General features: G+C 37.9%; 1 protein-coding gene across 3 annotated transcripts in view; it reads left to right on the top strand.

Moving 5' to 3' along the window:
• The first annotated feature begins 397 nt into the window (after positions 1-397).
• TBC1D5 (TBC1 domain family member 5) overlaps positions 398-23,231 on the top strand; it is a 321,912-nt gene continuing 299,078 nt past the window's right edge. For all 3 annotated transcript variants that reach the window (XM_066555139.1, XM_066555128.1, XM_066555119.1), the window contains exon 1: positions 398-468. The gene's annotated coding sequence lies outside the window, so the exon portion shown is untranslated. The remainder of the gene's footprint in view (positions 469-23,231) is intronic.

Below are 23,231 nucleotides of genomic sequence, written 5' to 3'. Positions count from 1 at the left end.
ACCCTCCCGTCTCCGACCAACCCTGCCGCCCTTCTGCTGCTGCCTAGCGCGGTGGCGAGAAGCCGCGAGGGCAGCCCCATGCTCGCCCTTCCCCTTCCAGCAGCGCCCCGCAGCCCCGACGGCACAGGCAGCTGGGAGCCGGCACCGGGAGCTCGGAGCAGGGACAGGGAGCAGGCGCCGGGCGGCCGCGGGCTCGGGCGCCTGCGCGGCGGGAGCGGGGCGGTGCCACCGCGAGTCCCCGCGGGCGGGCAGGGAACCCTTCTCCTTCCCTTCCCTTCCCCGGGTCTCCCCCACCGCCTCCCCCTGCCCCGCGTCCCTCGCAGGGCGTCGGGCCGGCACGGGGGTCTGTGCGCCGCGCCGAGCCGCAGGGAGGGAGGGCGGGAGGGGAGGAAGGAGGGAGGCGGGGAGGGAGAGAGAGAGAGAGGCTGAGCCAGATCTTCATGCCACTGCAGGCAGCAGCAGCAGCAGGTAAAACCAGCTCCAGAGCATCTGCTCCCCTTCACCCGCTTGCCCCCCTCCCCGCCGGCCGCCCCGCAGCCGCAGTGCGCCGCCCCGAGCCCCGGACCCCGCCGAGCCCCTTTCCCGGCCGTCAGTGGCGGCAGCGGGGCCGGGGGGGCGCCGAGGCCTGCGCGCCCCGCGCCGCCGCCGCTGCTCGGCCTCTCCCGCCCTCCTCCCGCGGGGTCCCGCCGGGAGCGGCGGCGGCCCGGGGCGTGCCGAGGGCAGGTGATCCCCGGCAGGGAGCTGTGCAACCTCGCTGCCGGGAGGTGAGAGCAGAGAGGGAGGAGGAGGCGGCAGATTTGTCACAAGGTTTCCCCCTCTGGTTTGGTTTGTTGGCTTTTTTTTTTTTTTTTTAATTGTTGTTGGTGATTCCGATGGCTGAAGAGGGAAGTTGAAGGTCTTCATGGTTATTTTAATTTTTTTTTCCCTCCAGGCCTTCAAAAAAGAATTTTTAGAAATAGCTTGTGTTCCCTTCAATTTTCCTGCCCCAGAGCGTATCTACCTCCCTGCTCTCACCTACCTGACTCAGTCTGTGCTAGCTGTTCATTGCCATCAGTGGTAGATGTTTAACCATCACACGTGTTTTTCTTTGGGACACAGCAGTTCAAGTGTTGTACAAGTTTGCATTTCTGTGTATGGACTGCAATTAACACATTTTAGCTGTTTGAGAGTTTCATACAGTGAAATTGCTGTACTGTACCCATCAGTAGTTCAGTTTAGCTACATGCCCTGTGGTATTACACATCCTGGAGGCTTTATGGTTTGCTTTTAAGAAACAGTTGTTCCGTCATGCTGGCATAGCATCGCTTTGGTGGTATGCTCATGAAAGAGGTATACATGTGAAAGAATCATGTACAAAATGTACTGGGGTGGCACTTGGGAAAAAAGAATACACGTCTAGCTCTGTGACTCCGCTCTATGGTATCCATTCCCTGCTTGACTCTCAGTAATCCTGGTTACCGTCCCTTACAACGCTCTGAAACTTGGTTAAAAAGCACCACATATGTCTCTACAGACTAAAGAAACTTCATTGAAGTTGTACTATGTCAGTTTTGTTACTGGTCACACATTAGTTCAGCTATTTACTGATAATACTTACTCTGTGGAAACTAAAGATTCCAAAATACATTCCAGTTATATGTGGGCTGATTGTTGTTATTGAAAATATTTTTAAGAATTTGAGGTTCATGAAATATTCAGTTGAACTAGTCCTAGATCCTATCTCTCTCTAAATCATCATCCACTGTTACAGTTGCAACTCAGAGGTTGAAATACTGTAAGATCTGAAACTGGGCAATAAGAAAATTACATTGTTTGTGGGTGATAATGGATTCTATTTTTGAAACCAGTCCTTTTTTTTCGTTTTGTTTGTGTAGTAGCTGTAAATGGTGGGTTAACACAATTGTGATTACCAGTTGTCAGACTTTTTTTTTTTTTTTTTACTGACAGACGTGGCCCATGTTTAACCTAAATGCTGTACCCATAAGGGTCATATGGATGTATATAAATAGTGGCGATTGCTGAAGTTGTTAAAATTAATAATGTGTTGAAATCAAAGTTCAGACTGTCAGATAAACAAACAGAGCCTATTCCAAATAAACTGGTGAATTTCAAAACTTTTTTTTGTATATTTTCGTACTTGAAATTGACAACTTTGCTATTGAGCCAGCAACTGGAGCTGTATGGGCTGCAACCTACGTGGTAAATTTCAGTGCCTAGCAAAGTATGAGAACATGAGCAATTGCTGGATGTGTTATGTGCATACTGGAAAGATGGTGCATTTTTCCCCCCTTAGATTTTATGATGGCTTCATAATTTAGGTACTACAGATATGGTAAATTTCTGTGAAAACTAAACATTAGAAAAGATAGTAATGGCATCCTTTTGTCAGTGAGATGAAAGCAAGAGGCTGTTTTTCAGCTTTTTGGATGAAAAGGTGACTAAGTAAGGCTTCTACTGGTAGCTTTGGTCAATGATTAATTAAACTGATGAGATTCTTACATGTTTTACTTCATTTTGCCTTCTTGTAAATCTGAGAAAAGCCAGAAACTTGATGTTTAAAAACAGTTTTTCTTTTTAAGCTGCAGTATTAGCAAACCTTACTAGCCACACAAAATTGGTTCAGAGGTTTTCTGACCGGTTTGCTGCCTGTGAAAAGGGCAGTTACCTTTGAGAAATATAAGTGAATACATTCCTCTCACATTTTTCCTTCTTTACATAACCATGCTGGCTTTACTTGAACATTCTGCTTTTCTCTTTTGTTTGCACTTGAATCTTTTAGACTTTGTTACCTTGTACTGATGTGCAAGAAAAATGTGATTTCGTGGAAATGTGTTATACATTCCCTGCCTCCCTATGATTTGTGCTAATGTAGAGATCATCTTTGCTGTCTCCAGGTTATTGTTGCTATTACAACTTCATTTTTCACTGGGGAATGGCTGTGCAAAGAACTGGTTTACACTTTGCCCTGAAAGGAATTCTGTTGATGAAGTCTTAGAAAGTTTACTTCATGCTCCATCCTTAGGAGTTTTATCTTTAAGTGTTAGGTATGCTGCTGTAATTGACAACAGCTGTTGCTGAGAATTGTGGAGGATAGACAGTTTCTAAGATAATCAGTTCCTAGTCCATTGGAGGCTTTGTTGATTAGCACGTGTAAGAGCATTTTGGATCAGGAGCCAGTGATGTCTGCTGAGTGCAAATGTGGTGTCTTATCTAAACTGTTTGACTTAGGCTGTGCACTGCTCTGAAGCAAATAAGCTGTAGGTTTTGTGTGCTTTTTCTTCTGGCCCAGGAAAGGGCCCAAAGCAGTTAAGTCTGTAGTCTATAAAAACACACATCGTTGGGTGATCTGTGCTTTTCAGAGGAGGAGGAGGAGGAGAACTGTTAAATATGATAGGAGTTGCTTGACTGTGTTTGGTTGTTACGTTGGTGAGGCTTGAACTCTGGTTTTGACCTCCAAAAGGTATAGCTAGTACCATTTCCAGCTTTTAGGAAGGTTGTTACTGTGGTGTTTGTTTTATTTAAGAATGTTTTTTATCACTTAACCAAGTGACATTATTTTTCTGATGTTGCAACTTCTGTGATCAACTACTTTCACAAAAAGGACTTAAAAATAATGTAGTTTGAGGTCCCCCATTATAATCTAGTAATTCTTGCTCTTTTTAATGACATTAAATAGAAAAAAAAGCATGGTTTCTCTGAATCGTACCTGAATCCATGTGTGACAGTCCTTGTGGAAAAACAGTTTACCATATTTGTAACTGTGACAGCAAGAGCTGAGCTGTAGCAGTTAGTCAAACTACATCCAGACCTTGGAGATGAACATTGAACATTAGCATTTATCTTGCATAAAAGTTGATGAGTTACCAAACAGAATAGAAATGAGTATTCTGCCTCTGTTAATGTTAGATGTAGATTTCCCAAAAGCACTGACTTGTAACATGACCCGAAATCTCTTTGGAATTAGTTTGAGGATACTAGGAAGAGTCAGGTGTTACTGATGCTGAATTGAATACAGCAGAAATGAGACAGTACCATGGTGTTCTATTTAAAAACCCCCAACATTATCCTTCTGTACTATTTAATTTGGAAGGTTTTCTGTTCTGCTAATGGGCTGGCAAATCGTTATTTTAGGTTTATTAAAGACCATTACTACCATGCTACTAATTAATCTAGTTGTGTATGTGAAAAGTTCATGTGCTTTCTGGAGTTGACTTGCATTAAGTACTGCATCTATCTTAATGCAAGTGCATTTCACCTTAAATGTATTACAGCATCAGTTCTTGTCTCAATGGGTTTGATTTCTGAACTTCTGGTGGGCTAAGCTTTTTCTTTTTTTTTTTTTTTAAGTGTATCGAGATACTGAGAATCTACCATCTACTTTTCTGGATGACTTGTTTCAGTGATTCATCTTTGCCACTATTTAAAAATAAGGCATGCAATTATTGTTTGAATACATTTGAATGCATCTGTCTTTCCTTAGTTCTTGTTATCTCATCTGAATTCTCTATCATATCAGACTGCCTTAAACTTGATTCGTCCCTTTGACACTGTGCTTTCACTCTTCTGTATGGTGGCAGTCCCCTAGCATTTAAAGACACATACAGATTTTAAAATACGTAGTTTTTAAAGAGCATCAACAGATCAAAGATTTGCTGGGCAGACTACTCTAGGACTCTGAGATAAGTTTAACAAGTATGTTGATTTAAAATGTTTTTCTCACAATGTTTTTTAACATCTGATCTGGAACATCTGCTTAACAAATGAGTTGGAAGGAAAATCAATATAATGTGATACAATTATACCATTTTGAATCTTTCCAACTATAGAATGAAAGTATTTATTGACTATTTTTGATCTGTCCTAACAGTTTTTAACACTTGTGCCACCTCTGTCTAGTTATGGGCCTCTGTTATTGTTGAGGTGGTGTTTGTTACCAACACCCTTTGTGGTGTCATGGGTGGATGTTTTGTGTCTCTCTACAGTCTGCAACAATAGTTTATACTGATGGTGATGTAGCCTCCCATGTTCTACGTTGTTGAACCTGCTTATTTGTTTTAATTTGCTTTTTAAATTTTTTTTTTTTTTTTTTTGGTTGAGGTTTTGAGAAACTAGGCTGAGCTGTAGCCAAAATTGTACAAGATTCTCCCTTTGGCTAGCTGTAGAATTGCCTGACCAAAGATAAAAGCCATTACAGATGTTTCTGTTTTCCTGTTTTTTTAAGATTTTTCTTTCCGATTAATTTTGTTTATAACACTTTTTTATTTCTGAAAGATTGAAAACTCAGGAATATGAGCATTGTTGTGTGTTACATGCTTATATAAAACTCGGTAATCTCTATTTGGCTGTGTATTTTGATCATGATCAGTAATTATTAGGCTGTGTCCAGTGTCTACTCCAGTGATTTACTCATTGTAGATATTATAATGGAATATATGATAATTCCTTTAATTATGGTGGGTGCTGTTAGAAAATTGTTGCTAATAGTTTTTAAAAACTGATGTTTTTACTGTTGACAGCTTAAGATCCTGAGATATTAGATTTCAGTATTAAAGACTTCAGTTTGACCTTTTTCTTTCAGCACATTAAAAATAGGGCTTACCAAAAGAAAAAAATCCTACTGTTCTCTAGTTTGAGCTGGTGGTCTGTAACAGTCCTCTATTATCACCACCTCCTGAGTGAGCTGGTGTATTTAACTCTTAGGCCAACATACAGTCAGGATCCTTTGGTTCTGAATTATCAGGTAATGAATGTCTGAATGATGTTTCTTGAAACCTAGATTGTGCCTGCTTCATAATTAATGTTGTTTTCATGTAGTCTCTGGGTTTTACACAAGTGGGCCTTTGGCCTTTTCTTTTTTGTGTTGGGTGTGCATGTGTGTGTGGTTGTGTGGTGCACATGGAGAATAGACTTGAATTTAGGAAAGGGATGGAAATTTTTGGAAGTTTTAAAGAATATTTCCGGAACTGTAGAAGTAAATTTTTGGCATTTAGACTTCACTGTAATGTTAGTGTAAGAATTGTACTTGCTGTCAGATTAATTTTCATCCAGGCCATTGTTTTGTGACTTAGTGGCCAACAGCAGATGTTTTAAATGAAGTTACTTCATTTAAAAGTTACTGAAGTTACTTCCCAATTGTGGATTAACTACCATACCATGGAGCTTCTCAAATTCTTGTCAGTTTATAAGAGTTTACAATGCTGACCGTGAGTTTTGTTAGACATAATAATTTTCTTGTTGATAGTTAATTTTATATAGGTGGATGTTTTCAATATCCATGGTAATATGTAGTTATTTTACAAATTTTACTATGCTGTGTTTATAATCTACCTCCCCAGTGTCATGCTCAGCACTCTTTCCTCAATTCTTAAAGAGTAGCTTAATGCTCAGTCATTACTTGAGGAGGTGATAATAATTTCTTATCTGCTATGCTTTAGATGTGTCAACAAGCAGTTTGATTTGCCAGCATGCTGGCCACTTAGTTATATTCTGTAGCTTCATTTATTTCACATAGCGTTGATGAAGATGATTATATTCTGGATCCTGATATTTTCCATTAACAGTGGTGGATGTGACCAGTGGCTCCTACATCCAGTATTATGTGGATAAGCACACTCTTTCCTCAACCCTTTTTTTTTCCTACCTGTCATTCTTCAAAGTAATTAAACATTTATATCTGGTGAAAGATCTGTCTATATTTTACTGATTGAAGTCTGACAAGCTGCAGTGTAGTTATATTTTCAGACCTTCCCCGACAGATTCTCTTTCAAAATTAATATTATTCTCTTTAAAAGTTACTAGTTTTTTTATCATCTCTGCTTTAAAAGTTTTTGTAAGTGTTCCCACTGACCTTTCCCATGTAAGTTGGACCTCTTTTAAAACTAGAGACTTTCAAGCCTTAGGTGGTATGTTTCATGTTTATTTCGTTATCATACTTATATCAGCATGCTTGCTTGCAGTATAAAACTAAATAAGAGGATCCAGTGTAAAGTTGATACTTTGATTTCTTGTACCTTGTTATTAACTAAAGTTTATCTGGGTTATTCATGATTAATGTTTAGTACTTTTGTAGAGCCTTTCATCTATAAATGAAAATAGCATAAATATATTTCAGTGAGAGGAAAGTGACTTAGTCAAGGCCAAACAACAACTCAAAGGAAAAGGTTCAGTAAACTCAGATTTTATACTATCTTGTCACTGCTAATACAGGAGTGCATTGTAAAATATTTAATAAATCTGAAATTTTAAATGCATTGGTTAAATAGGAGAATTTAAACATGTTAAATAGTAAGTGATGTAAAAAAAGTTTGATAAGTAGAATGAAAGAGTAAACATAATAGAGAACCTGCTATATCTACTCTGAGCAAGATATAACTCTGACCTCAGCAAGTTCAGAGGAGGACCACAAAGATGACACAGAGAGCTGGAGCACCTCTGCTGTGAAGACAGGCTGAGAGAGCTGGGGCTGTTCTGCCTGGAGAGGAGAGCACACCAGGGAAGCCTTACAGCAGCTTTCCAGGACCCAAAGGGGGCCTGCAAGAAAGGTGGAGAGGGATTTTTTTACAAGGGCATTCATTGAATGGGACAAGGGGTGATGGCTTCAGACTGCAATAGGGTAGCTTTAGATCAGGTGTTAGGAAGAAATTCTCTACTGTGAGGGTAGTGAGGCACTGGAGCAGGTTGTCTGGAGGACTTGTGGATGTTCCCTGCATGGATGTGTTCCACATCAGGCTGGGTGGGGCCCTGAGCAGCCTGGTGTAGGGAAAGGTGTCCATGCTCTGGGCTGGAGGGATTGGAACGAGATGATCTTTAAGATCCCTTCCGACTCAAACCAGTTCTGGGTTTCTGTGATACAAGGAGAACAGATCTAATGCTTATGGCACAAATGGAAGTAAACATTTAATACACTTGTCTTAATGTATATCTGATAAGATACTTGATGATTGTGCTGGGAATGATAATGGCATTATTAATTTCTTTAGTGAGACAAGTGGCTCTCTGCTGATATTCATGTTTGTTTTGTATGCCCTGCTTCCTATAAAACTTACCTATGCTCTCAGAGCAGTGACTTGGGCACCTGCTGAATATACAGCCTCTTACTTTTGTCGGCACCACATACTTAAAAATCTGTGGGAGCCTTGCATGATTTTTGGTTATTCATGAGACAGTAGCATAGTGTTTCTCCTCCTTTGGGCCTGACTTATTTTGAATTCACATCACTTACACTAAAGCCTATGATGCTAATAAATACACATATTTTGGGGAGAAGTTAATAAATACAAATATGTAACTGGGCAATTCTTATACATATCTATATAGTTTGGTTTGGTTTTTTCAGACTAAACCTAGTGCTGCTTTTGACAATACCTTTTAAAGTTCATTATACCCCATAACTTTTATGTACAATGTGTTTAGCAGTCTAGGCTAATGGAACAAAGATTTGAACTCCTTTGAGCTGTAGATTTTCATTGTAGATTCACATCTGTATGTAAAACTTGCACTGGTTGTTTCTGCCAGTTTCCATGCTTCATGAAAATATGTAGCAGATAATTTTGAAGTTATTCTTTTATTTTCAAGTCTGCAAAAATCTGGATACCTCTAAATTTAATTTTTGTGACTGATTGAAACAACAGTGAGTGAGTGCAAGCAGAGGAAAGTGCAACAGGCAGGATGTTGCTGACTTCCTGTAATAAGAGGAAATTCATGTCCCAGTCAGTGGAAAGGTTTCTTCCAAATATGAGTGGAATATGTGCATTGTGCATAAAACACATTTAAAGCATTCAGTCAGAAGTTGGTGCCTTGAGAAATAAAACGAAAGGAATCAAAAAACCATAATTTTAGATTGTTGAAGTGTCTGCATTACAGTTAGGACTTGGTGATTTTTTTTTTGCGAGTGTACCTTTCAAAGGAAGCAGGTAGTGAGAATTAAATGAGACCGTTTTATGAATGAGGGTAAATTTCACCTTTTGTTTGTGAATTTGCTTCACAATTTTCTGGAGAGACATATCACTGTGAAATGCCCTTTGAAATTTTATGTTGGTACTTGGTGTACTACTTTGAGTAAGTTTGTTTCAGGAAGTTCTCTTTTCAAACTAAAAATTCTTTCCTATATAGATTTGTAAAAAAAACTGTAAGGCAGTATAAATACTGTATGCGTTGTCCCTTTCTCACAAGATTACCTTCTGTAATCAGGATCAATTTCACTTAGTAGAAGGGTATTTTGATTTTTGGATTTGTGCTATAGTCCCAACTTTTACTCATTATACTTCCCATGAGTCTTGATTTGCAGATTGCTTGATTTAGGTGCGAGATGATAGTTTAGGCTCCACTGCAAGTCAGGGAATTGGAAAGTGATTTTAAGGGACAGATGGAATGAGATATGTCTAAGATAGGCTGTGCCTGCTGCGTTTTCAGCTGATTGCCAGTTGCTTGTGGTCACTTTCCTACTACACATTTTTCAGAAATGTATGTGAACACAAGCAGCCTGCTGATTGCTTTTGCTTCCTGCCTTTGACCACTGAAGTTGATGGCTCATTTGACACACCTTCAAGATAGAGTTTCAAACTTCAGTCTGCAGAGATGGAAAAGCTGCCCAGTCTTTTGTCTCTTAAAATTTTTATCTTGAGCCTTAAGTATATTCTTTGGGGTGAAGTGTGGGGAATTAAGTATCTGAGAAGAAATGAAGCATGTATTAGACAGATACTAGTTAATGTTTATTCTTAATAGCTATAGATGATGTCAGGCATCTATTTGGTGCAGTCATGCTTTCTTACCCACAAATTCAGAATCGGTTTATTACAAGGTTCAGTCCTTACAAAACTGAGTGGGGAGGAGCAAAGGACAGCAGCTACTGTCACTGAACATAGAGCTCCACTTTGACATTTTGCACAGCTGGGATGGATTGAGGTACTTGTACAAAATGTCCAAGTGGCACTGTCAGCTGTTGCAAATCCTGCTAAGATGCTATGTTGCTTTATTGCACTCCTGTGCACTCTGAAGCTTCAGTGATTGGAGAAAGTCCTAACTTGTTTTTCGTTATGTTAAACATTTTTGTTCTGGTCTTTAGCAATTTTATATAAATTGTCAAAATTCTTGTATATTAGATGAAAAATACGTAGCTCTCCCTATATATTCAAGTATTCAAAATTGACATATGCCAGGAATTAGAGCGTTAGAACTGTTGCTGTTTCATTGCTGTTCAGGGAGAGTAGATTTTTACATTAATTTACAGTAATAGAGTATGATCAGTCATGGTTATAATTTCCACTGTGAGTAATTTTATCCAAGAAGAGGGCAAATGTGGGCTGAGTGAACATCATTTTACTACTTGTAACATCTTACAAAGACTGGGATAAAAGTGTATTGTTAAACTCATGCTATAATTTTTGTATGTTGACTGGAGTGCTTGGTCTCATAGAGCTGCTGGTAATTATCATTTAATCCCTAAGCTTGTTAGATACCTCCTAATACAGATAGTCAGTCTTTTGCCAGTGTTTTGAATTAGCTTTCAGTGATACTTGGGGCATTTTCTGTTACACTCAAAATCTTCAGACTCATCCTATCCTCCTCCAGAAGTAATGGATCACCTAGGTGAGGCTGAATGAGCTTGATAAAGAACAATGTGTGGATAGAAAGTGGATGACAAGGACTTAAATCAGTGGGTTTAAGAGGAAAACCTTCAGTATAGAGCTTAATAACAGGCCTTTTTTCTTTCTTTCTTTCTTTCTTTTTTCTTTTTTTTTTTTTTTAGCAAAGAGCATTAATCATAGATCCCTCTTTCCTTTTGCAGTTCTACTTTGCCCTAATGCTTGCAGCCATGGACTTTCATAAGCATGAAAGAAGCTAGCATTCGTTTAAGATTCCACCTTCTGGAAACATGGAATAAAATCAAATCCAACAACACAGAAAGTGTGTCGAACTGGTCATTACTCTTTTTTGTTTTGTTTTTTTACAGAGTATGTCTCAACATTTTGTTTGCCTGATTTTTGTGCATGTCAACCACATGCTTCTGTGTTTTCAAACCATGAGGAGATGCAGCTGCAACAGAAATAATTGTAGGGTGGTGTTGTGGTTTAACCACAGTAGACAGCTCAGCACCACGTAACTGCTCAGTAGAAAAGAAATGCGGGCAAGAAAGAACAAATACACTACAAGTAAAGATACAGTATTAGGTATTGAAATAGACTGTATTGGCCCACTGTATTTGTAGTAGTAGTGGAAGACAGGTTTCTAAAGGGGTTTTTATTCATGTTGTCTTCCATTATTGTATGATGGTATGCAATGATAAAGATGCAAACTAGAAAAAGAATGTAAAATTGCTGATGAGAAGCTTGATCATTCAAGAGAACTTTTTTTATAGTTACTGAAACCTTTGGCGACCAGTGGGATGAGCATTTTAGAAACTGCACTGCATGGGTTGACTGGGAGGCAAGTTAAATGTCATGAGTAAGTGGGGTAAATGAGCATCTTTGATGTATAGGAAGGTTGACTCTTACGTGTATAGGTCTTACACAAAACAACAAGGAGAATGACGGAAGTTTCAGATGAGATCTGAATGTATTGGAAAATGAAGAGGAGCTGATGTAGATCTTGTTTTGAGCCTGAGTGGTAAAAATGGTGACAGAGATGTATTTGATAGTGAGAGAGAAAAGTGGTCAAGGATTTCTCATTTGTCTCAAACATTCGATTTCGTTTAGAAAGACATATATCTGTAGCAGTACATTGCATTAAGCTGACACTCTTTCTGATGTGCTCAGTATACCATGTACACTATTTCATTTAAAAAAACAAACTACTCAAGTTGCCAGCAAGTCTCCAAATTGCTAATATGGTATTTTAGCTGATGTTTCTTACTTGCCCTGACCAGACAACTCTCAAAATTACTATTCAGGTTAACGTCAGAGTAAGTGAACGTTGGGTAGCAATTTCATTTTTTCAATGTGAAAGAATTTATCTTTCAAAGTCCTGAGTTCCATTTTGCAATGATTTCATCATTGCAATGTATCCTGAACTGACAGCAGTAAATTAACTGGCATTTCACTTGAGACTAATTCCTGTCTACAGTTAAGAACTTTGCTTGGTGAAATGTTATGGCCATGCCAATTTTATTCTTGTTCATTTTGCTTAGTTTTGAAGGAACTGAAACCAATGTCAATTCAAGAATTTTGTTTTAGTAGCTAGTAATGGGTTTGTCATGATTCATTGCTATGTCTATTTATAGCATCCACTGGATACTGTGACTTTCAGTGTAGTCCCTCTTGATATACTAACCTCTTTTCTATAACTTGAGATACATTTCATAGTTTCACTAACTTCAATGAATGTTTCAAAGTATTTTTACTTTCATGTGACATTCGCCTTTCTCTGAGGCTGAGACCTCAGAAACTGTCAATTCCTCTCAAAGTCCCTGCCACTGTGTGATACAGTGACTTGAAGTCTCAGGTAAAAGATGACAGTGAAGTGAAAATGAAATGCAAGTAGACTTTCTAATTGCCTGTACAGGTAAACAAATGAAAAAAAAAAAATCTAAGTAGTATCTGTCATCTTGCATAAACGAGAAGTGGTTTATCTTCCATGCTGGACATTTGCTTTCATATCTTCCTTTCAGAGCTCTAGCTGTGCCATCTGTCTTCTTCAGTACTTCTGAAGTGGACTGTCTTATAGCAAGAGCTCAAAGTTCAACACCCTGCTGTAACCTCTGTTGTCTGTGACAGCTGGTCACAGATCATCCGACTGCCCTGAGCTGTGCTAGGCATTACTGCATCCATGGGCATGTATAAATTACAACAGTCCTTGAAAGACTAATTATTTTATTAATAATGTGATAAAAGAAAAAACCTAAATTAAGAAACCCTCAAACTTTCTATGTCCTAATCTGACCTGGTCTCTTGAGGAGAGTTGCTTTGCGACCTCTCAAATTTAAAAGGTCTGACATTGAGTTAGCTGCCCCTTATTAGTAATGCAGCTGCATCTTGATGGTGGAATGGCTCGAGGTCTGGAGGGAATGGCAATGATAAGGTGAGATTGAAGCTGAAGTTTTGTTTCCCTCTGCCCATTTTAACCTCAATTTGAAATGCCTTTATGCAGAAATAGGACAAGTTGTTGGTAACCATGAGAAGCTCCTCAATGTCTGCCCCATTGTGTGTGTTGTGATCCCAACAAATGACAATTGGCAGGAAATCTAAAAGGAAATGTGTGTCACCAAGTATAAGCAAATAAAGCCCAATACTGTACTGGGAATAGATACATCTGAATTTAGCGCCAGTCTATTGACTATGCACAGTATAAGTCTTAGACTCAACATGGCTTAAAACAATCACCTTCACTTTGTTCAGTTGGATGTCCTCTGCTCATGTTCTGCCCAAAACTGAATTCTCTTTTTGCTTTGACTTTTTCATTATACATGTGATTATCACACTTTTTAATGTGCAGTAAGGCTGGTATAAGGCCAGTTGGTAATGTGTTGCTGACTAGGAAAAATGTTTTTCATTCATTAATTGAAATAGTCATACATGTACTTATGCATATTTGACCACTCAGCTGTGGTGAATCTTTTGTCAGTCAATCTGTCTTGCTTATGACAGTTCATGAAATGTGTTTCAAGTACTGCCTGTTCCCTTAATTCTCTTGAGAACTAAAAAAAAGAGAAGTTGTTTATTTTTTCATTTATATCTCTTTCATAAAGCCATGGTAGGTGCTGGGAGATTTTCAGTATTTAGTCGTTATAAGAGGTTCTGTGCATACATATAAGCATTTTAGAATTCTATATCAGATATGTAAACCTTATCTATATGCATAGTATTATAAGCAAATTATCTCTTTGCTTTCGATGAATCTTGATCTTATGAAGGTGTCTGGAGCATTCAAGCCAGAAAACTGCTGCCATTCCTAAACAGCATCGAAATGTACATGGGAAAAAAAGCCAAGAATTACTGTTCTGTTCTCCACATGGGCTCTCTTTACCTACACTGGTACTGCTGGCATAGGTCGTTAGGAATTTCCTACAGCCCTGTAGTTGGATTGCAGTTATTATCAGGGAAAGGCTCTTCACCCAGAGGGTGGTTGAGCACTGGAACAGGCTCCCCAGGGAGGTGGTCACAGCACCAAGCCTGGCAGTGTTCAAGAAGTGTTTGGACAGCACATCATGTGATTCTTGGTGTGTCCCGTGCAGGGCCAGGAGTTGGACTCAGTGATCCATGTGGGTCCCTTCCAAATCAATATATTGTATAGTTCTGTGATTCTAAACTAAAGTCTGCTTGTTAGGCATTGCTAACCTCAGTGACTGATTTGTGGATAAAGGCAATGTTATGGCAGCTGGTTCTGTATTACAGCTAATGAAATGGTCCATTCTTAGATTTGAACTGTGAGAGCACAACAAAGTTTTGAAATTCACAGAAGTAAATTAGACCTGCATTTATTAAGAACTTTGTATCTTAGTTTTAATTCTGCATCTTACTCATTTGATCAGGTTTACAATCAGTGAAGTGGGAATTTTTATTCAAGGAGTCTCTAGTTCAGCATGTGGAATAAAGGTGGGTGAATGAATAACCAGGGCTTTGAATGGTTACTGACTAATAATTAAGCCCACAGCTATCTTGATAATCCTTGAATGATGTAAACTTTACATTGTCTTGTCATGTGACTAGAAGATAGAGATGCAGTAGGTTTAATTTTTCTTTTTAAGATCACGTGAAATTTGTATTCAGAGTAAAACTCTTTTGACTCTGAAGATAATCCCGTATAATAAAAAAATACTAAATTCACATTACATTTTCTAATGTATTTTACATTAATAAAAGTATAGAAGATTGGTAAATACAAGATATAAAAATTACATGGACATTATTCCTTCTGTTTATGGTTGACTTGACTTTGTGTTTAGATTTTGGATTTTAACTGATCTCATTAGGTGAGCTATTTTCTTTTTATAGTATGCGTTGTTTGCATTGTATGTGCAAATTTAAGGTTAAATAGTGTAAATTTAAAGTATTTGTCTCGAATGCCATCACATGGCATGTATGGGACAACCTCATGATCAGACCCAGCTAGTATGTGTTTATGAAAGGACAAGTCCTAGATGACCAACCTGATCTCTCTTTATGACAAGGTGACCTGCTAACTGGGTGAGGGAAAGGCTGTGGATGTTATCTACCTAGACTTCAGGCCTTTGTCATTGTTTCCCACAGCATTCTCCTGGAGAAACTGGCTGCTTGTGGCTTGGATAGGCAGATGCTTCACTGGGTAAAAATGGGCTGGCTGGCCAAGCCCAGAGAGTGGTGATGATGGAGTTGCATTCAGCTGGTGACAGATCACAGTGGTGTCCTCAGGGCTGAGCAGTGGGACAAGCCCTGTTTAATACCTTTATCAAGGGTATGGATGAGGGGATGGAGTACACCCTCAGTAAGTTTGCAGCTGACACCATGTTGGGCAGGAGTGTTGATCTGCTGGAGGATGGTAAGGCTCTGCAGAAGGATCTTTACAGGCTGGGGCCAATGGTCTGAGGCTCAACAGGGCCAAGTGCCAGGTCCTGCCATTGAGTCACATCATCCCCAGACAGTGCTACAGGCTGGGGCAGAGTGGCTGGAAAGCTGCCTGGAGGAAAAGGACCTGGGGATGCTGGTTTACAGCAGCTGAACATGAGCCAATGTATGCCTTGGTGGCCAAGAAGGCCCATGGCATCCTGACCTGTATCAGCAGTAGTGTGGCCAGCAGGACCAGGGCAGTGATTGTCCCCATGCACTCGGCACTGGTGAGGGCACACCTTGAATCCTGTGTACAGGAAACACGTTGAGGTCTGGAGTAAGTCCAGGACAGTGAAGCTGGTGAAGGGTGTGGAGTGCATGAGGAGTGACTGAAGGAGCTGGAGTTATTTAGGCTCTAGAAAAGGAGGCTCAGGAGAGCCTTATTGCTCTCTACAACTACCTGAAAGACGGTTGTGTGTGGGTGAGGGTTAGTCTCTTTTCCAGGTAACAAGAGGAGACACCCTCAAGTTGTGCTGGGGAAAGTTTAGATTAGGTTTTAGGAAAAATTTCTTCACCAAAAGATTTGTGAAGCACTGAAATAGTGTCCCAAGGGAAATGGTTGGGTCACCATCCCTGGGGTATTTAAAAGATGTGTGGATGTGGCACTTGGGAACTTGGTAGGTTTGGCAGTGTTAATGGTTGGATTTGATGATCTTAAAGGTCTTTTCCAACCTAAACAATTCTATTCTGTTGAAATGAAATGTTTGTAATGGCAAGAATTCTGGATAGGTAGCCTATGCCATCTTTTTCTGGCAAGCATATGATGTCATGAAATTATTTTACTATAAAGTATTGTGTAGCATGCTGTACATTACTGAAAACAGCTTTACTAGTGGTACAGAGAATTACTTCAGCGAATTATCGTTAAAACCTTGTTCACTTCTTCACAGTATATATTCTTTTCTGCTTCTATCATTTTAGAGGAATTCTGTTGTCCTGCTCTGCTATTCTGAAGGCATTTGTCTCTGTTACCAAAATTAATTGATCAGGGGGTCAGAGGAAATATCTGTTCGTTGCCTGCATGGTTTTGCTCCGTGCCAAGCAATACACTTGTTATCATTATGAATTCTTACGTAAAATGGATAATAAAGTGCTGGTACAGCTAAGTGAAGTAATTCATTACTTTCCAGATGCCTACTAAGCACTTAGTTCCTGGAGTCAAATATTGGGGTCCTGAGCTTCTGGATGCTTAAGATTTGTTCCAGGAAGACAAAATTGATTTGTACTTGTAAGTCCTGAGTGACTTCATTGTTGATGTCAGTGATGGAAAGACCTGCAGCTAAACAAACTTGAACTGACCAATACAGTTACAATCAAGATAAATTTACTGGAGGTGAGAGGTGGAAGAAGACATTGTGCAGCAGTCGGTTAAATTAAACTATTGTCTGTCCAGTGTTTCTGGCTCTGATTCCAGTCATTAACTTAATTTCTGCTGTTACTCTTCTAAGGGGCTTATGATATCTGCAGTACGTAAAAATTAGTTCCCTTTTTATGGGTTAAAATTTTACATCAAATAAATTTATGTCTAAAGTTAGAAAGTAAACATTGATGAATCTGATTTTTAATGAGTATGCAGAAATCTTAATAAATATGCTATAAAATTAACTGAAACATACATTGAGAGGCATTTAGTGAATGTAGACTTTTTACAAAAGGAATGAGAAGACTTATGTGAGATATAGGTGGTCATAGTGAGAATCAGGAGTTCAGGAAGGATAACTAAGAATCACTTCTGAACAGTAAACAGTATTTTCAATTACTTTTATTTAAATTAAAAGCATAAAATGTGCTTTTAATTTAAATAAATTAAGTGTCTTAAGGCTGTTAGTATTTAAATGGGAAAAATTTTTGATTCTGATCTGTGTCTGTGAAGTGTTTTATCTTGAAGTCTTGTAGGTAGCACTCCAATTTCCATGTGACTAATAAAATACAGATAGTCTGGAATTTAGTCACTGAACAAATATGAATTATTGTTCAGATGTAGAGAGTGAAAGAAAATGTATGTTGAAAGCTGGTTAAAAATTTGAGAGTATCTATTATTAAGAAGTATTGATACTGGAATTTAGGTGAGAGAAGAAAAAATAAGATTAGTTAGGAAAACCAGTCCTCTGGTGGCTTATGGGCCTGGGTCATGTACATTTGCCTTGCTAATGCTTTTTTAGTGTGATTAAAAACTTCCAGAGCTCATGACATCAAAAAATTCATTGTGTGGAAAAAACTAAAACATTCCTTATTGTTGGCTTCAGTGTTATGTTTGGCTTTGAAGAAACTGACTTGTTTTACAGTTTCAGTCAAAGATCAACGCAATCATTTGAGCCTTGACTTTCTCTTCCAGGAGTCTGACAGAGCTGGCGGCATTTTCGTCTGTCAGGCTTTTGTTGTTTAAAATCAACTCTTTGACTCACTGACACTGTAATGAGGAGTAAACAAGCCCTATTTCTTTGCGACAATTTGTAGTGTGTTTTTAGTGGATTCTGAATTTAGCAGTGCTGATTTAACAGTTGTTATATCATGTAGCTGTAGTAAACTTCTTTACTAGTGGTAATAATTGAGTTGAGGAAATTAGTTTCACAGCCCCCTGTGGAGGGGCTTGTCTTTGGTCCTGGTGTTGTGGGATTTGGTCCTCCACTGCTACCTGTCTGTTTGCTTCACAGTGCCATCTTCCCAGTTCTCCTCTTGAATTTAACCACTGCTTTGTGGTAACAGAGTTTCAAGTGTCCTGTTTGGCCTTTTCTCCCAGTGATAAATGTTTTAGATAATTGCAGGACCACATGTGCTTCTGATCATACATGAATGAATGTTCTAACATATAGGGCTTAAAAATATGTCTGAGAATAGGTACTCAACTGTACTAGTACAATTTAGAGGATACGGTGTTGCTGAGAAGCAAAGGTTTAAATTTCATGTAATTTCTCTAATTAGAGAATGCAACAGTGATGTCCCTTACAATCAAGTTAAGAGTCAACATTTACAAGTAGTGATCCTATCTAGCAGGTATGTAAATATCTGAAGCCTTCTGGATATCTTATGTTAAAAAGAAGACAGAACTTTGTGTCTTGGAGAATCTACAATAAAAATAAACCTAAAAAGAGAAAATTATTTAATTCAGGATTCCATTGTTTTTTTGTTCTGTGTTCTAACCAAAGAAATTTTATTTTTGTTTACTTCTTGGTTGTTAGTTGCTGTCTATTCAGCATGCAACTTACTCTTCATTGATATTTTTAGCAAATCTGAAGGTTACGAGAATTAGGTAGCAAGAGTTAAAGGAAAGTTATGTTGGCATAATTATTTAAGGAAATTTGACTCTTGTATTCCACATTCCATATGGGATGAGCTACAACATTTTTTTTCCATGATTTTTCAGTACTTTTATACAGTAATTGATTAATGTTAAAATCTATCACCAACAAATTGTGTATTCAGAGTATGGAACAGGTTACCTGCTTATTTATCTGGAAAATGATGCAGTTACTCTTCGCTGGGATTTTGTTGTAAAGTTTTAGATAAGGAAGTAATAATCTCTTTGGGATGAGGAAAAGAAAAGCCTTCTTCCATGCATCCCAAGGTTAATATATTGAAATTTGTCTGACATAAATTAACCACGTATGTTCCTTGATTTGAGCTTCTGTTAAGAATTCATGCAAAAACAAGTTTTTCACTCAGTGAACAAAAAGGCAGGAAGGGAAAAAAATCTCAGATATTTTGGAAACACTAAGTCAAGAAAACTCTTGCATGAGGAGATGTTGCCATTGCCAACGCTTCTGGTTTTTTAACTGCTCCCTTAGTTGCAGAGCACTTGCATTGGTGTGGGAGATCAGATTCAATGAAGTCCTTTTTCACCAGAGTTATCTTGTAACTGTTACTTATAGATTGCTGCTGGACATTTTGGGTATGACTTGCTTATAGTCTCTTGTCTAATTAAGTTTCCCATTGTCAAAAGTAGAAATTCGCCAAGACTGAAAATGGAATTCAGGGGACCTACTAATGGGTAAATATTGTAATTGTGAGAGAGAAGATTAACATTTAGCATTTCCCTGACAGTGTGCATTTTTATCTGAAGTGAGGCAGAGATAAGAGAGTGCAAATGGCTGCTCTCAATCAGAGAAGGGATTGGCTTCTCCCCTTTATGTCAGTCCTCAAACCAAGTGCACCGTAATACAAAGAGGGTACTACTTATTTTCATCATAAGGTTCTTTTTGATTGCAAACTGCCTTTATAGATTAAATAAGAGGTATGATCATTGCCAAACTGATCAAACTGGAGACTAAAAAAAGGTGCAGCTCATATAGTTAATTTTCTGTTCCACTGTTTGCTGTAACTATACGAGAGTGTAACTGTGTTGAGTTGAATTAGCTTTAAAAGGCATTGGTACAAGTATGTTTTACTAATTATCAGTTGCTACAGCTATTGAAGGTTCTATAAAGAAAATAATGTAGGCTCTGAATTAGAGGTAGCACAATAAACTTTTAATTTAGTTGGGAACTTTAATTTTGTTGTTTTCAGGTCATATTGGAGCCTGAAATATCTAATCTGTAGTGCCTAAAGATGAAAGAATTTCTTCCCTTGTAGAAATTAGATACACAGTTGCTGCTGGAAGCATTTTATCCACTTCCACTCTAACATTTGGAGTTCTTTTCTTCTATATTATAAGAACTTAAATTCTATATCTCATTCCATTGATGAAGTCCTAACCCTGGTTTAAATATTTTCAACAAACAGTTAGAAAGAGGTGAGTGCAGTATTGTTGCATCATGCAAAATACTAATTTGTCTTAATGAGAGATTTAGTTAAAGGAATGTAAGTAGTGAATGTGTACAAAATATATCAACAATCCCTACATAAAACAACAAAAACTGATTATTGGATATTGAGATTTAATTCAAATATGTAATTTAATACAGGCATAATGACCTTTTAAACTCAGTATTTAATGTTTTATAATAATGTTAATTCTGTCTCTTTTCAAGTACTTTATGTAGAATAGTATACTACTATGTAATTTAATACCTATAGGATTCCCACTAATATCCATTATTTTGAAAATATTATGAAATTTTCACAACTGTATGTTCCAATGTCCTTTATGTTTAGATTGTCAAAAAAAACCCCAAAAAACAAAAAACTAAAAAAACAACCAAAAAACCCCCAAAAATGAAAAGGCAAGGGATTTCATTTTTCCTGCTTAGCCCCAGTTGAGGCAACTTCTCCTCTTGAGCAATATTACTGCTGATTTAAGTGTTGACATTTAAATTTCTGTTAGTTGAATCTTTCCTTATTTTTACTGTTCTACAGCATGCTGGCAAAATTATAGCATTTTTAACAATTAATCCATTTTCCAGGTAAAATGGGCATTCATCAGCCTTCTAATTCATCTGAGTATTTTAGAAGATATAGCAATGTCTGACATTTGCTTTTGTGTTTTGAAGACCAGCTATTTCTACCCTTTTATATTTTAAAGTGAAGTCCTGATTTTTATTTCATTAATAGCCTCTTATACTATAAATCTAATCTGTTTTGGGATTTGAGTTAAAAAACTGCTCCTGATCTCATCTTAGTGGATAAACCAACTACTTTACAGAGTATTTGCTAACAGTGGTAGCTGTTTTATTGATGAATGTGGAAAAAGCATATAGTCCAGTGCTTTGTTCCATTCCTCTAATTTATGACACTAGTAATAATAGATGATGAATGAGATATCCAGAACATTAATAAATTATCTGAAGATGTGTACTAAATCAAAGAGGAGGAGACTAAGAAATAATCTCATATAATGCCTCCAAGAAAAGTAAGCTAATTCCAGAGTCATTTATTCAGCAATATGCAAAAACCCTGAGAAATTTGTTGAAATTGAACTGCTATAGTTAGTATGAGATTAATATAACTCAGCATTTCAAATGTGCTATTATAGACATTTGGATCGCCAGTTTCAGGTGGCAAGAGATGGAAAACTTTCAGACTAAAATCACTCTTAAATGTTTAAGTTAAAACCTTGTTTTTAAGCATGTTTAAAATAAAACCCAGCAATTTTGCCCTACAGTGATGATACTTCCATCTTCTTCCCTAAATTCATCCATCCACTAACAGGATTGAAATTTGCAGCAGTTTTCTGCTGTGGTTTGCATTTGGTAACTTGATGATTCTGTGTAAAATAGTTACTTGTTCAAAGAGAAACTGTGCAGCTTTTCATTTCTCTTAGCACTAGAGTTTCTATGTTTTGTCCATTTGGGTGCTATGAGGCATAGTTCTCCTGGTGACTCTGGGAGTCTCAAAAGGAGTCTTAAGAGGCATTTGGCCACTTAAGCAGTGTTCATGTGCCACTTAGTTATAGACAGGCAGCATCCAAGTAGTGGGCTGGATTTATGCAAGCAAATTAATGTCATTCTTATTAATCTATCTCTTGACGTTATCAAGTCTATTGTAATTCAGTCACCATGATAAAATAGAGTGACATTTACGGAGGGCAAGTATTGGTAGAAATGAAACATCTTGGAGGTGGTATAATGTTTCTGTTTCATAAATTGACACTTAGGGTTTTTATGAATTTGATTTTTATCACATCTAGATAACCTGTGAGTGTACTTAGATAAATTTGTCATCAAAATGATCCATATTTTCTTTTTTCCTCCCTCTCTTCCCATTTTTTGGTATTTTTCCTTCCATGCATTGCACTTTTGCTGGAGTTCATATGGCTGTACCAAATTGATGCAGCTGATTGAGAATATATTTTTTCTTTGTTGAGGTTATACAATGAGTTGCAAAGTAGTTAAGTGTTTTTTGTAAAACATCCTAAAAGTGACACTTTCTACGTCAAGGAAAATAGAAGACCCTTATCCCTGATGATTATTGATCATATCTGATCAAATATGATCACCTGTGGGTACAGGTAACTAAACTTAGCTATTAGTTGTATTCAATGTACCCATTCTCGTGATAATTTCTTCTGCGTGAAATAGTGCCAAAGGACACATTACTGTGCAACAGGGGCAGTATAGTAAGTGGTTTTCTATATTTCGTGGATTCGGGTTCACATTTGTGACTAAGATTATGTGTAGACTGTTGGATACTAAGCCACTGATACTGAACTTCCAGATTTTTTTCATTCAGCTGTCCCTGTCAAAATCCCCGTAATAGTTTCAGTGATCTGGATGGTGGCTTGCAATCCCTGAACTCATGTTTGTCTTAGAACTGGACGTTTTTTAGGTACACTATTTCCTCATTTCCCAGAATGTGTTTTATTGGTCTTCTTTCTACACATAGCCTTAATTTAACATTTAACTGTGGAATTTATTGTAGTTGCAATTCTTCATATAAAAGTTGTCATCAGGAAGTATCACCAGGTGCTTTCTATTCTTTGTTTCCTCTCAGTTTTTAGTAAATACAATGAGTATTGTTAATCATATGCTACTTCTAATAATCTGTCTTCAAGATGAGCAATTAACATACTGTTTAAAAATAGTGAGTATTAGAAATATTATATTATATTTATAGTAAGTAAAACACTATTTTCTTTTGCTTGTACTTTCATCTAGGTTTAGGCATCTTGTGAAAATGTTTATATAAATTGTAACTTAAATGAATCAAAGAATATCCTGAGTTGGAAAGGACCCACAGGGATCATCAGGTACAACTCCCAGCCCTGCACAGTACAGCCCCAAGAGTGTCATCATGTACCTGAGAGCGATGTCCAAATGCTTCTTGAGCTCTGTCAGGCTC

Source organism: Molothrus aeneus, chromosome 1 (genome assembly GCF_037042795.1).
Source record: "Molothrus aeneus isolate 106 chromosome 1, BPBGC_Maene_1.0, whole genome shotgun sequence".
NCBI lineage: Eukaryota > Metazoa > Chordata > Aves > Passeriformes > Icteridae > Molothrus > Molothrus aeneus.
Note: the sequence above shows the minus strand (reverse complement) of the source record. Positions and strands in the feature narration are given on the sequence as shown.